Source organism: Pieris napi, chromosome 15 (genome assembly GCF_905475465.1).
Source record: "Pieris napi chromosome 15, ilPieNapi1.2, whole genome shotgun sequence".
In the NCBI taxonomy this organism is placed as follows: Eukaryota; Metazoa; Arthropoda; class Insecta; order Lepidoptera; family Pieridae; genus Pieris; species Pieris napi.
Window position 1 is genome coordinate 10,115,868 of NC_062248.1, and position 13,004 is coordinate 10,128,871.

The following is a 13,004-nucleotide window of genomic DNA, read 5'->3' on the forward strand; positions in this document are numbered from 1 at the left end:
TAAATCCAAAACTGGCTAAATTATATTTTAATTTAACCACAATTCACCAGCAGGTAGAATCTGGTGTCATGCTCCCCTGGACATAGACTTATTTGGACGATAAAAAAGTAACTTCTACTGTGTGACTCTTAGATCCTCCCTTGAGGACTGTTCCTTGTAAAAATTTCTGTTAAACTTAAATTTTCGTATTTCTTATGGAAGATGCAATATTTGTTTATGAACGCGCCGCGTCGCGTCGCATTTTGACGCTATTGTTTAATTAAATGTAAAATAGTGATAATTGCTATTTTACATTGAGTTAAACATACATTTCGTCATGATCGTAGAACAATGTCGGATTTGAAAAAAGTAAAAAATCAACTTTTTATCATATTTGGATACTACATTGACTAAATATTACGGCTAAATAAAAAAATCCATGTGTTTTAAATTTCAAATTAATCTGTCGTCAAAGTGACGGATTTGATTTGAAACATGTGATTTTTCTAGAAAACTGTGTAATTTACATTAAAGTTTTATTTTGTTTCAAACAAACCCCTTTGTTTGCTTGTATGCCAATTTTCATAATAACAGAATATGAATTAAAATAGTTATGCCAAAAACTAACATGATTATATTATTTTGAAATGGCTGCCCTGTAAAGTTTACTATTTGTCAGATCCGTCACTATTCTACGACTATGACGATATGTTTTATACCCGCGGTGCGCTTGCGGTTCCTTTAATACTCGTATTGCGTACCGAGTTTCAAATGCCTTTATACGAAATAAATTTTTAGATAACGATCACATTGAACATTCATGTGAGCATAAATAAAATGATTTTGTAATATAAATTAAACGGTTACGCTTACTGACCGAGATTCCCTTTTAAGGGATATAAAGATTTACTAGTAAATAGAAGTGTCTAGTGTTTAATAAATTATACATTCTATATTCCGAACCGACATAGTTAATGGAATGTGGGTAGTTCGATTCCCGGCTTTGCGGGTAGGCACGAAAACTCACCCATGAATTTAGTGCCATCTCTTTTTGAAGGATGGCGGTCATCATGGCTACTTTAATGTTGAATGCCGCACTTCTGAACAATGACTCGGTGCTTTGACTGAATCTAAGATTCTTCAACCAAGACGTGCATCTGCGGCCAGCCTTGCGATTCTGTAACTCACTTTTCGAACTCTCACAGCGGTTTTCAGTTTTGCAAAACTGCTCAGAATGTAAAAGAGCAAAGAAGTGTTTTGTTCTTTGCAAAGAAGTTAAGAAAAATAAAGTTAAAAAACAATAAACTACAAGCTCCCTCCTTATCAGAATGCCAAATCGTGAAAAAAAAAATGACTGCTTTACGACTGATTTGAGCGCGACCGCCGCTGCGAAAACCGCCATAAGAGTTCGAAAAGTGAGTTACAGAATCGCAAGGCAGGTCTTCTACTTGCTTTGCCTTGATTGATTACTTCAAGGAGCTCGTAGTTGGTGTTACGTTAGCCGTGTCAGAAATATTCAACTTTCTTTTTCTTAACTTCTTTCCAAAGAACAAAGCACGTCTTTGTTCTTTTACATTCTGACCAGTTTCTTTTTCGTACAACAGGAACAGTCTTAGAATGTTTGATAACAAAATAAAACTAAACTTTAACACATTTCTTCTCTGATTGCCACACAATTTAAAATCTAATACAACAGTGTTTTGAATATAGTACAACAAATAAAAATAGTAAAACGGAACGGAATAATAAAGTGTATAGAACAAAACCAGGTCAAGTGCTGTGCTGTTTTTGTCCTGTTTCTGCATCCAATATCTGTATTAAATATGTTAAAACATCTTTAAATGAGGTCTGCCTTTGTTTATGGCCGAGGTCAATTGTTGGTTGGTTTATGAAGGCCCTGGTCTGAACTATTGCAATAAAAATAAAATTAAAATATAGATTAAATACAATGAATAATAATAATAGCAATTTCAGGTACAATTATACACGTTTCTATTTCAATCTTTTAGGTATCTGTGTGCCCCTTTTTGGCCTCCTCCAAATCCCGCCTTTCCTCTGTACCACTCTCTGCCATGTACCACCTGCTGTTTCTTTAATTTGGTATATCCACCTTCTAAGTTGTCCAGTTAGTACTGTACCAGTTTAGTACTTTTTTGTTCCACTTTTCGGTTATGCCATGAAATTGAGGTCACTGCGTTTTACTTTTAATTAATTTTTATCTAACCTTTATTGTAATTATAATGGCAAGACAATTAATTCTGATTTTATGTAATAGCTCCAATTAATTCATTCGTGTCACGGACAAATATAATATTTTTTATAAATGTTATTCTATTTGATTATTTTTAACATTTTTATAACTAGAACATATTATAAAAAGGATGCTTGTTTGAACCGTGCTGTTTGAGCCAAGGCTGTACATCTTCTCACTCAGCCTGTATTAGTTTTATTACGCTCCTAGCTAGACGTAGGCACTCTCTTCAACATTTCATTCATTCGTTACATAGCATTTAACATATCATTATGTCACTTATATTTTATTGTTGTACGCGAGTGGTTAATATAGAGTAAAAATTAAATCCTCTATTATTTAAAGCATCCCGATGACCAATGAACAATAAAATTTAAAGTTACTTAAAAAATACCAATTCTTGAAAGGCCGGCAACGCACTTGCGAGCTTTCTGGCATTGTGAGTGTCCATGGGCGGCGGTATCACTTTGCCCGGCCAGGCCCGTTTGCCTCCTATTACATAAAAAAAAAATATTTATTTAATAATCAAGCCCTTTTTATTTATTGGTAACTTTATAATTAAGTATTCTTTAATTTTCACTTAAGACAAAAAGTGTCAAGGTGACCCACTTGTCTGTGATTAGATCTTACTCATGATAACTATTACAAAACGGTTAACAATGTAAAATAATTGACAAACTAGACATTGATTTATTAGTACTTAATTTTAATTAACACGTTAAGAATTAGCATAACAATTTCGACAGCTTCATATCAAAATAAAGTTTACTCATATTGGTAACCCTAAACCTATATTTATTGACGTTTCTATAAATAAATATGAAAAACTAACTATTATAAAATTTACTAACGAAAATACTTTTTTTCTATTTAATGTTAGAAAATAATGTGGTGTGATAAAAATATGTTATATATTTTATATTACAGATAATGGCAGAAACATAAATTACATGTTACCAGCATACCAATGCAATCTAAAAGTAATTTATCTATTCAACACTCCGTAATAAATGGATAAATTTATCATAATTATCGTATTTGAATATTTTTGAGCTTAACTAAGTAAGTTTAAATTAATCTTTTACAAGCTTAAATTAAATTCAAACCTGGACAGAGGTCAAATTAATTTTTATGTTAATTTAACGGTAAAATATTCAGTTATATTTCTAGTTTGTGAGTGAAATTGCATTTGATTTGCGTTTTACTGCATTCACCCTGAGTAAATTGTCTTTGAATAAACGAACAAGTCAATTGTCAAATTCATACTCCAAATGAGGTCCCACTGTAGTGAAAAATACTTACTATTCTAGCAGCTTATGAAAGCTTTGATATTTAAAAGCATCTTTTTGTTATACAGCTTTGTATAAAAGAGTTAGGACTTTTTTTTAAGATTACACCAAATTTAATAATCTGTGGGCTTTAATGCTTGCGATACTTATTAAGCGAGGAAAGCTTCTTACACCACCATTGATATAATTTATTAATATATTTAGTATATTTGAGCAATATTTATATTCAATTTATAATATACAATATTAAAACCGACATTCACAAGTAAATGATAGTAAAATATGTTTTCGTAATAAGCTTTAATTAGTTTGAAGGCAGTAAAAAATGTTAAATATATCGTTTACCGAGTACTGGGCGCAAAACAGGACCATTAATAAAGTTAATTGCACTATTTATTTTATATTGAAGTTTGAGTCGTGATAACCTAGTTCTGTATGAAATTCGCACACGTTTAGTGACGCAACATAATTGTAATGATTAATTTCGTTGTTGAGAGTAGTGTTAGACTAGCTTTAGCGTGCGACTTTCATCCCAGATGTTCGAAACCTGACTGTATCCAATAGACTTTTAACACTCTCTATTAAGGAGCTTCAGATCGCAACTGGAAGATTTCTGCAGTAAGATTGTGAAGTGCGTCAGTCCCTGCAACAAAAGCGTAGCAGAGGCGACCCTACGGGCCCCCACTCGCCTGTGAATATAAAATAGAAATAGTGATATATATATATATATATATATATACTATTATATATAATATTTGTACAAAATGTATGTATAATAAGGTCCCGCGCCACAAGAGTCGGGGATATAGAGCAATTAGGTTACGGTGAAAACAAACATCGAGAGGACGCCGGCATGCTTTAGACACAAAAAGTCGACGGCGTGTTTCGGTGATCACCTACTTGCTAGAAAAAAAATTGGTTACGAAACGATATAGAAATCGGAGTCCCAACCCTTAAGGGGAGTGCCACTTCTTTTTTTATTTCTTTTATGAGAATATATACAAGATATCGTCCCTATATTACTTTAGTAATGAATTAACTTAAAAATTATAAAAAAATATTATTTTACCATTAATAGCTAAAATCGCTATGTAAATGCTGTTAAAAGAAAATTCAAAGCTATAAAATATATAAAAATATGCTACAATTTGTTACATAACTTTGTTACACTTTCAAATTATCAAAATAATACAACATATTTGTTGACGCTACTGTAGACCAGTAGTGGTTATGTCCTAACCAGACACTTGACGATAGTTTAACGGATTTTAGCCATTCAAATTTATTACTTACTTTTAGCGAGAACTTGCTTTACATGAACTCGTTTTAAAGTATGTACGAAATGTGCGTCTTTAAAAAACTAGCCCATGGCCGCAACTGCATGCGTCAGCTAAAAACTATATATTCAAATAAAAGGATTTCACATAATTTATTTATTTAAGCCAAACATATACAAGATTAATTCCTAATAAAGCAATGTATATGTAACGATACGTTAAAGACAAAAAATATATGAAAAAGCTATTACCATAGCTTATAAAAAATGTATCTATAAAAGATGTTAGACAATTTAATTTCAAAAATAGCCTTAGTTTTGAGCAGTGCCTCGCAAAAGCCTCTCTGTCTCTTTTCGTCACAGCAACCTAAGAAATAATGAGTACCAGGGTAAAAAGTGTAATATAAGCACGGTCAGATCTTATTAAAGACAATTAATTTGTACAACACTTGATATTTAAGTTTGAAAAACAGACGTATTCAAGAACTTTATACAGTATATTTATACTGATAAATAGATATTTATCACAACATAAGAAATTAGAGAGAGTTACCAACATAAAACAACTAAGATTGACAGTTTGACAACATGACAAAATACATAAAACGACGATTTATTTAAAAAAAAATTAAATACCTTACCGTAGTTTTCTTTTAGTTTTTTCTAAATAAACAACATTCATACATATTTTTCTCTGTTTCCAGGTACTTACGCTTAATCCAGGATGTTTCTTTAAGATCATCCTAAAGTGGAAAGATTTCAAGTAAGTATTAATTTTTGGAATTTAAGTAAGCCAAATGCTAAATAGTCTTTTTTAAAAACATGACGTGAACTAACCATTTACTATTGATTTTTTTAAAGAAATATTAAAACATGTTGGACTTCGTACTAAGCGCTGGCCGTGCGTTCTAACACTGAATGTTATCTTATTAATCTCTTCGTACATGGGTACATAAAACGTAAGCGGTGATTTAAAATATAAAAACAGGATTTTTTTAGACCCAAAAGTCGACCCTTTTGACAAACAGCACACACAGTAAAAAAGCCTAAGCCTGAGAAAAAAAATCAATATCATAAAGACACACATATACACACTTATATAGAACGTAAACTCTTGTAAAAATAATCTTGTTTTGGTACAAGGCTTATTGCAGCGTCTATGTTAAAACGCATTAACATTAACTTAATTTTTTACTAAGAAATCGATACATCTGCTTAACCTTTCACCAAGCAAGATCCAAACAAAAAGCAACATCTGCAATCCAACATGCAATCATTATTCGTAATAACGTTTGTGTGACGAGTAAAAGGCATGCATTGAAATACGAACTAGTTTTTATTGAGAGTAGTCATAAACGAAGAATATGTCTCAAAATATATATGTTTTTATTTTGTTTTGATTGGATTTTGTTATTTTTGTTCTGTATGGCAGTAATGATTTCTTCAAGATACATTTGTACGTTTTCATTGGGTTTTAAAGCATTATAACGGCTAACTAAGCACTTAAAACTTTGAATTTAAACACATTTCCAAAGACATTGTCTAAGAAATTGCCAGTCATAAAAACTATTCAAATCAAAGCCAAATCGAAGCCAGCCAACAATCTGTGATCTCTCTATCATTATCCCTAACAACCACTACCCTTTTATAACCTTAAGTCACCCCAATGACACCGTATAAAAGGACAAGGGTGCGACGAAAGGGCGGCCTTTTGGGTCACCCTGATTGTCACGCAATACACACCTTAGGCGGCGTGTAAATTTGTTTAATTGGTTTGTCTACTCTGCATCATCGTTCTGAAATGAATTAATAAAAGTCCACCCTTACCGTAAGGGGTTACATATATAATATATTTTTTCCATTATTAAATGTATTACTTTTATTTGCCGTGCCTTATAGACATTATAGAGATAACGCCTAGCGCATTATGTTGCCCTGATACTTCTTTTTCGATATTTTCATATTATTAGGTATTCATTAGGTCTATGACATAAGTTTCTTCTTTCTACTATATATTTTCAATGGTGAATAGTAGTTAGTAATAGTAGTTTTGATAAATATTTCTTAACTATAAAAAAGCTTATTTAAAGAATGAATTAGACTTACTTCATAAAAAAGTATTAAAAAGTACTCCTCAAATTTGTCACACATTTCAAATAAAATAACTAAAATAGTACAATAAAAAACAAATGAATGAAATAGTCTCTGGAAGCATTTCCTCGCTGAATTACGAGGCTTATGTTAAGTACCAGCTCTATGGTACTAGATTTATTTTAAATGTATGTACAAGATAGATAAGCTTAACAAGACAATTAAGTTTAATAATTCTGTCGCATGTTATAGTCTAATCAAGATAGTACACATGCAAGCGAATGTAGCTTAGTAGAATGTAATAAATGTGAAGACCGTGCGATAATTTTTATGGTTTTCATGCTGTTTTCCATGGAATTTTTGCTACAATTAACCTCGTATTTGTAATACGGCTAATCAAATAAAAATATATACAACCCCTCGACTAAGACGAAGTATTTATATGAAAATTAAAAAAAATATTAGAATAATTTATAAGTAACTAACTAACTCACTCGAACGGTGAAGGAAAACATCGTAAGGAAATCGACTTTAGACCTTAAAAGTCGACGGCCTGTGTCAGGCACAGGAGGCACGTACTTGCCTATTAGATTGACTACATGAAACAGATACAGAAATCTGAGATCTAGACCTAAGAAAGTTGTAGCGCCACTCATTTATTTTAATATATTACTTTTTTAAACAAAAATAAATTCTTTTCAACGAAAACCACGAAATGACAGAATGTAAACAATATTCACACATTACACTAAATGAACTTAAATTATTCACGTGTGGTATTTTTGACGTGTTTGAAATGTCCATTACACTAATGGCTTCCATACAAAAATAACACACAACCTTCAGAAAACATTTGAATAATCGACCCGTGTAATTTGCTTTCAAAATCTGATAGGCAGACATGTTTAAGTTGCCATGGTTACCGAAGTAACAACAGTGTTATGACGCTTATAACTATATTTTTACTAGTCTGTGAACAATTATTTAGCGTTTCATGTTAAGTTATTATGTTGTGTTTTAGTTATTTATATGTGTGTGTACCTTTATAGACTTATTTGTATATATATCAAATCATCAAGTCGTTTAAGAACTAGTAGTTGTACCACTGTTGTTTAATTAAATAGGTTTATGTAACTTGTCGGCCGGATGGAATGTCTTTGATCCCTTGGAGGATGGGACGGGCTTCGGTATGGGATGCTACTTATGTCTACACATTTGACCCGACTTCCCTCGGACAAGCACAAAAGCTGGCGCGGCCGCAGTGTAGGTGGAAAATAATAAGCAGCTCAATAAGTCTTTCCTCTAACTTTGAATTAGTTCTCTTCGGAGTAGAGACTCTTGGGTCGTGGGTTCAAGTGCACAGGGCGCCTGGTCGATAGTACCGGTGACCCCAGAGCTGGTGCTTTCCTCGCTCAACGAATTAGTATCGCAATACAACGAGGAAATGCTAGCATTGAAGGTACACTGTAGTATGTTAAGAATATTGTAACTATTTGTCGGGTAATTTTCAAAGTCGAGACCTAAAGCTAAGACCATATGTCAAAAATGTATTGAATTTAATTATGAGTGTCGTAATTTCCTATAACTGAATTTGAAATGAATTGAAAAGGTTTTTAAAGAATTGCAATTGATTATCAAAAATTGGGACTACTAGTAATTTATTTACTAAAACATAAAGTGCAAATATTTCCTCTTTATAGCGACCTTTTTTAAGATTGGAATTAATTAATTCGTAGAATTTAATAAAACCGCGTAAATTTTAGTAACGGTGGCAAACAATAAGCAATGGACATTTGCGGTGTACCAACTTGCAAAACTGTAAAAAATGGTGGGAACTAAACAGTACTTATTGGAATGGAAAATTGTTTAACAGTTGTTAATTAGCGGTTTATTGCGTTGGGAATACGAACCGAAATATTAAGAATGGTTAAATATAGTATGGCCTAGTGGCTTCGGCGTGCTCTAATCCCTGAGGTCGTAGGTTCGATCCCCGGCTGTGCACCAATGGACTTTCTTTGTATGTGCGCATTTAACATTCGCTCGCACGGTGAAGGAAAACATCGTGAGGAAACCGACTTGCCATATACCAAAAAAAGTTTTCGTCACATGAGGCATATCCCCTACTTGCCTATTAGTTTGACACCAGATTATGAAACAGATACAAACCTATTTACTTTGGATTTCGCGTGTAAATAAATAGAACCTTGTCATGTTAAGTAAACATACTATAACAGATATTCAAAAACTGTTTGTATAAAATAATAAGGAATAAATCTTTTAAATAGTATATTATTATTAAGATACGTATAAAGCTCTATTGTTCCACGTACCATTTAAAGGACATAATTATATGATTTGTTTTTTAGAAGTAAAATAAAAGTCGCTGTCCACTCATACAAAATCATGTAAAATGAATAAATAAATTTACGTTAATACAATGTTCTTGTAAGGGTTAAATTCTAGAACTACTTGACTGGATGTCTCATGAAGAACTATGGAACAATAATAGAGAAGAAACTACAGGATTTTGGACTACCAAGGACTATGTTGGGCCTTGGCACTGGGAGAATTCACAGGAGTTATATTACCCGTGAATTTCCTGATGCCTCAGCCCAATGTGGTCCAGAACAACGAAGACTGAAGATAGAAGATAGAAGAGTCACATGAATATATAAAACGTCGTACGTTTTTTTGTTATATTATGTAAGAGGCTGTAGATCAGTATTTCCCAACCGGTTTGTGCTATGCCCCATCTTAGCAGATCTGAAATTCTAATAGGTACATAGGGATTAACATTAAAAACTATGTATTAACCTAACTAATTATTTAATTCAAAAGAAACTTAAATGACAGGTTTAGGAATAAATTACTAGGAAATTTGTTAACGAAACACAGTAAATTTACAAAACAGATAATGTACATCGCAATTCATCAATCCGTGAGATAAGCTTTTTACTGTACTTTTTGTTTTATTTTAGATTAAGGTTCTATATTTGTTATAAGGTTTGATTACGCACTTCTTGCACTTTGCCCATCACATTTCTTATTATAGTTTTTCCCTTACTAGGGTTGCCTGGAAGAGATTGCTTTTTGGCGATAAGGCCGCCCGTTGCATCCCTTATAATTTTTATGTCATTTGTTTTTGTATAAATGGAACGAAGTGTGAATAAAGTAAATAAACTGAAGTTCAAATTCCAAATCATTTTGATAAACTTTCGAATAGCCCCTTTACAATCACACACATCTGAACGAGTTTCTATATGTGTGCATTACTTTTCATATAAAATTATATTTACATATTATATTTACTAGATTACATATTTGATACATTCAGATAACTTAAAGTACAAGAAGGAACGGCCTTATCGCTACAAGGCGATATCTTCCAGGCAACCATAAATTAATTTGTTCTTCAAATGGACTCGTAGTTTTTGTTAATATTTTGAGCGTTCTTATGACTCGTGAACTTGAAGGGGTGCATAAAAAAGGGTACGTGTACATAAGTACGCGCGTAAGAACTTATACTTCTTTGGCATTATTTTAAATAGTTTTTGATTGCAAGCAAATAATTAATTACAATTAAATAATCAAAAACTGTTTCCAGGAGTCATTATAGTCAAAAAGTTCAGTTTACATTTGAAAAATTAAATAAATAAATATTTATTGTAATTCTCTTACATTAAGTGTAACATAAATTCTATTATTATTCGAATGTTGTTTTTAAATTATGTCCAATGTCGTAGCATCTTCCATGGGCAACTTCATTCTGTTAATTTTGTGTCACGGTGCGCGCGCATCGTAAAATTTCACACTTATCAATTTTTCATAACGCGACTAAAGAAGTATAACTTCAAAAAGTTTTTTTCCCGCTTTAAGATGAAAGAAAAGTTCGTGAAGAATCCGCAATATTTTAACAATAGAAGACATCAGTCTGCCCCTTTTCCCTTAGGAAAGGACTTAATTATTCTCTAGTAGAACATTGGAAAGCTTTCAGCTTTAGTTGGTTCAAAACTGTAACTAGTCTTTATAACTAACGAAATCACATCGCATATGAGATTCAAACATTTTAATTGCTACTATCATTGATTGACTCCCATGGTATATCAATGGATAAGCTTCCTGAGTTTTTAAATGTATTCCCATATCGAGAGATGTAATTTACAAGATGTAGCGGTATACAAAGATCACAGTTGAAGACAGAAGTGCTATTCTAAGCTCACGATTTTAATGACTGTTGGGTTTGAAATTGTGTCATAAAAACTTTGATTTTGATTTAAAATAATAGGATTTTTGACTGCACTCACACACAACTCATACACTTACACATACGATTCAATGGATTCACATACGAAACGTAATGGATTCACAACTGTACGGTAACTTCACAGATATAATTGTAGGTATCCGCTTACTATCGCTTTTAATTCAGTATTTTCATTTTATAAATTACCAAAATAGAGCTTTTTTTAATAGAAAAAACAATCTTAGCGTTAAGGCCACTAACGCTCCTAGTAAGCGGTGCTCATGGGCTGTGTGAGCTGCTAATAGCTGTAACATAGTTGTGTTTGCCTATCATACAATAAGATACTTTTTTATAGCCGGCAAGTGGGCAGGGGGCTCAATTGATGTTAAGATATTCATGGACACTTTCTTGGCTTGCGATTGCGTTGCCGGAATTTTAAAATCGGTACAATTTTGAAGGATCCTAAGTCGAATTGGTTCGGAAATACTTCTATGGGTAGCTTCCACATAGTGGTGGTGCGCGGCAAAAATGCCTTAAAACGCTACTACAAAAGATAGCTATATAAAACGCTACGTACTTATAAAATAAAATAAATATAGTTTAAAAAACTAAAAAACACGCTTTTAAAGCATAAAGCTTTTTCACAATAAATACCAGTATTTTATGTTCATTACCATTTTCAGCCTAAATTAGGAGATATTTTTCACTTTTTAGTTTGATGTGCTTTAAAAGCGTGTTTTTTAGTTTTTTTAAACTATATTTATTTTATTTTTTAGTTAATTTTTTTTATTTTTTTCGGATTATTGCATTGTCATCGATCTTTGACAGGTGCGCAAAGTTTGAATTAAATCTGTCCGTTAAAAGTGGGTCAAAATCGAGTCTGAAGGAGTCGGTTATATACATACAGGTGAAGCCAATTTAAAGCGTGTAATATAAGACATTGCCTTCGTTTGTTTCTACTCTTGTAACTTAACCCACACAAAGTCATTTAGTTGACAGTTATTCCCGCATAAGTTGGTATTGTTGTAACGTGTGTCTCTGTGATCCGTACATAATCACAATTCTCTTAATTACTGTTACATAGTTACTTTTTCTTAACAATTGCGTAGTTATGTTAATACAGGTATTAACGTGATAAGGAAAAGTTTTGATTTATTTAACTATTGCTAGTTAAACTTATCTATTAGACTTCGTTTTATAATTTTAAGTACTTTAGTAAGTGCTTTTGATTATTATTTTTTGCGTAGAGATGTGGGGTCACTCTGCATCTTCTACAGCATTTACCATGGAGAGTGTTCAGAGGAGTTGCAGCTGAGTTTCATCATCGGACGTTAAGACAGTATACGAAATTCCACCGGTATCACCTGGACGTTCGGTGTTCCACAACTAAGCATTTTTTGAAGCAGTTTTTGCTGCACACCACCACTATGAGCAACCAACCACTCATGTCATTTAAATCAGATATTCAAACGTGGATTTAAAACCTGCAAAGTAGACAGAGCCACCTGAAAAATCGCCCACCCACAGACGAAACTTATTAAAGATGCTCTCCAAATTGAATATTATCGGCAAACTTTGTGGTATGAGCTTTATCGAACCCTCTCAATGTTTCGCTTTTATTAAAGGTAATAAAATAATCCTGTCTTATCATAAGCAAACATATTAAACAATAGCTTCAAAACTTAAACGGTTTCCGTCAATCTACCTTATCTATAATAAAGATAGTACAGTCTCACATCATTGTCTGTATCAAACAAAAAAACCGGGTAATGACACTTTAACTGATGCTTGTGTGAACTAAGCGTTGTATATTTAAGAACCTACTTTATGGAAAAACTAAATCTTTATTGTCATTGATACAGTATTAAAATTATA

The 13,004-nt window shown here is 32.4% G+C and overlaps 1 protein-coding gene across 2 annotated transcripts in view; it reads left to right on the top strand.

Annotated features, from left to right (window-relative positions):
• LOC125056663 (ras association domain-containing protein 10) overlaps window positions 1–13,004 on the top strand; it is a 103,377-nt gene that overhangs the window by 78,111 nt on the left and 12,262 nt on the right. For both annotated transcript variants that reach the window (XM_047659908.1, XM_047659909.1), the window contains one exon: window positions 5,500–5,558. The gene's annotated coding sequence lies outside the window, so the exon portion shown is untranslated. The remainder of the gene's footprint in view (window positions 1–5,499; window positions 5,559–13,004) is intronic.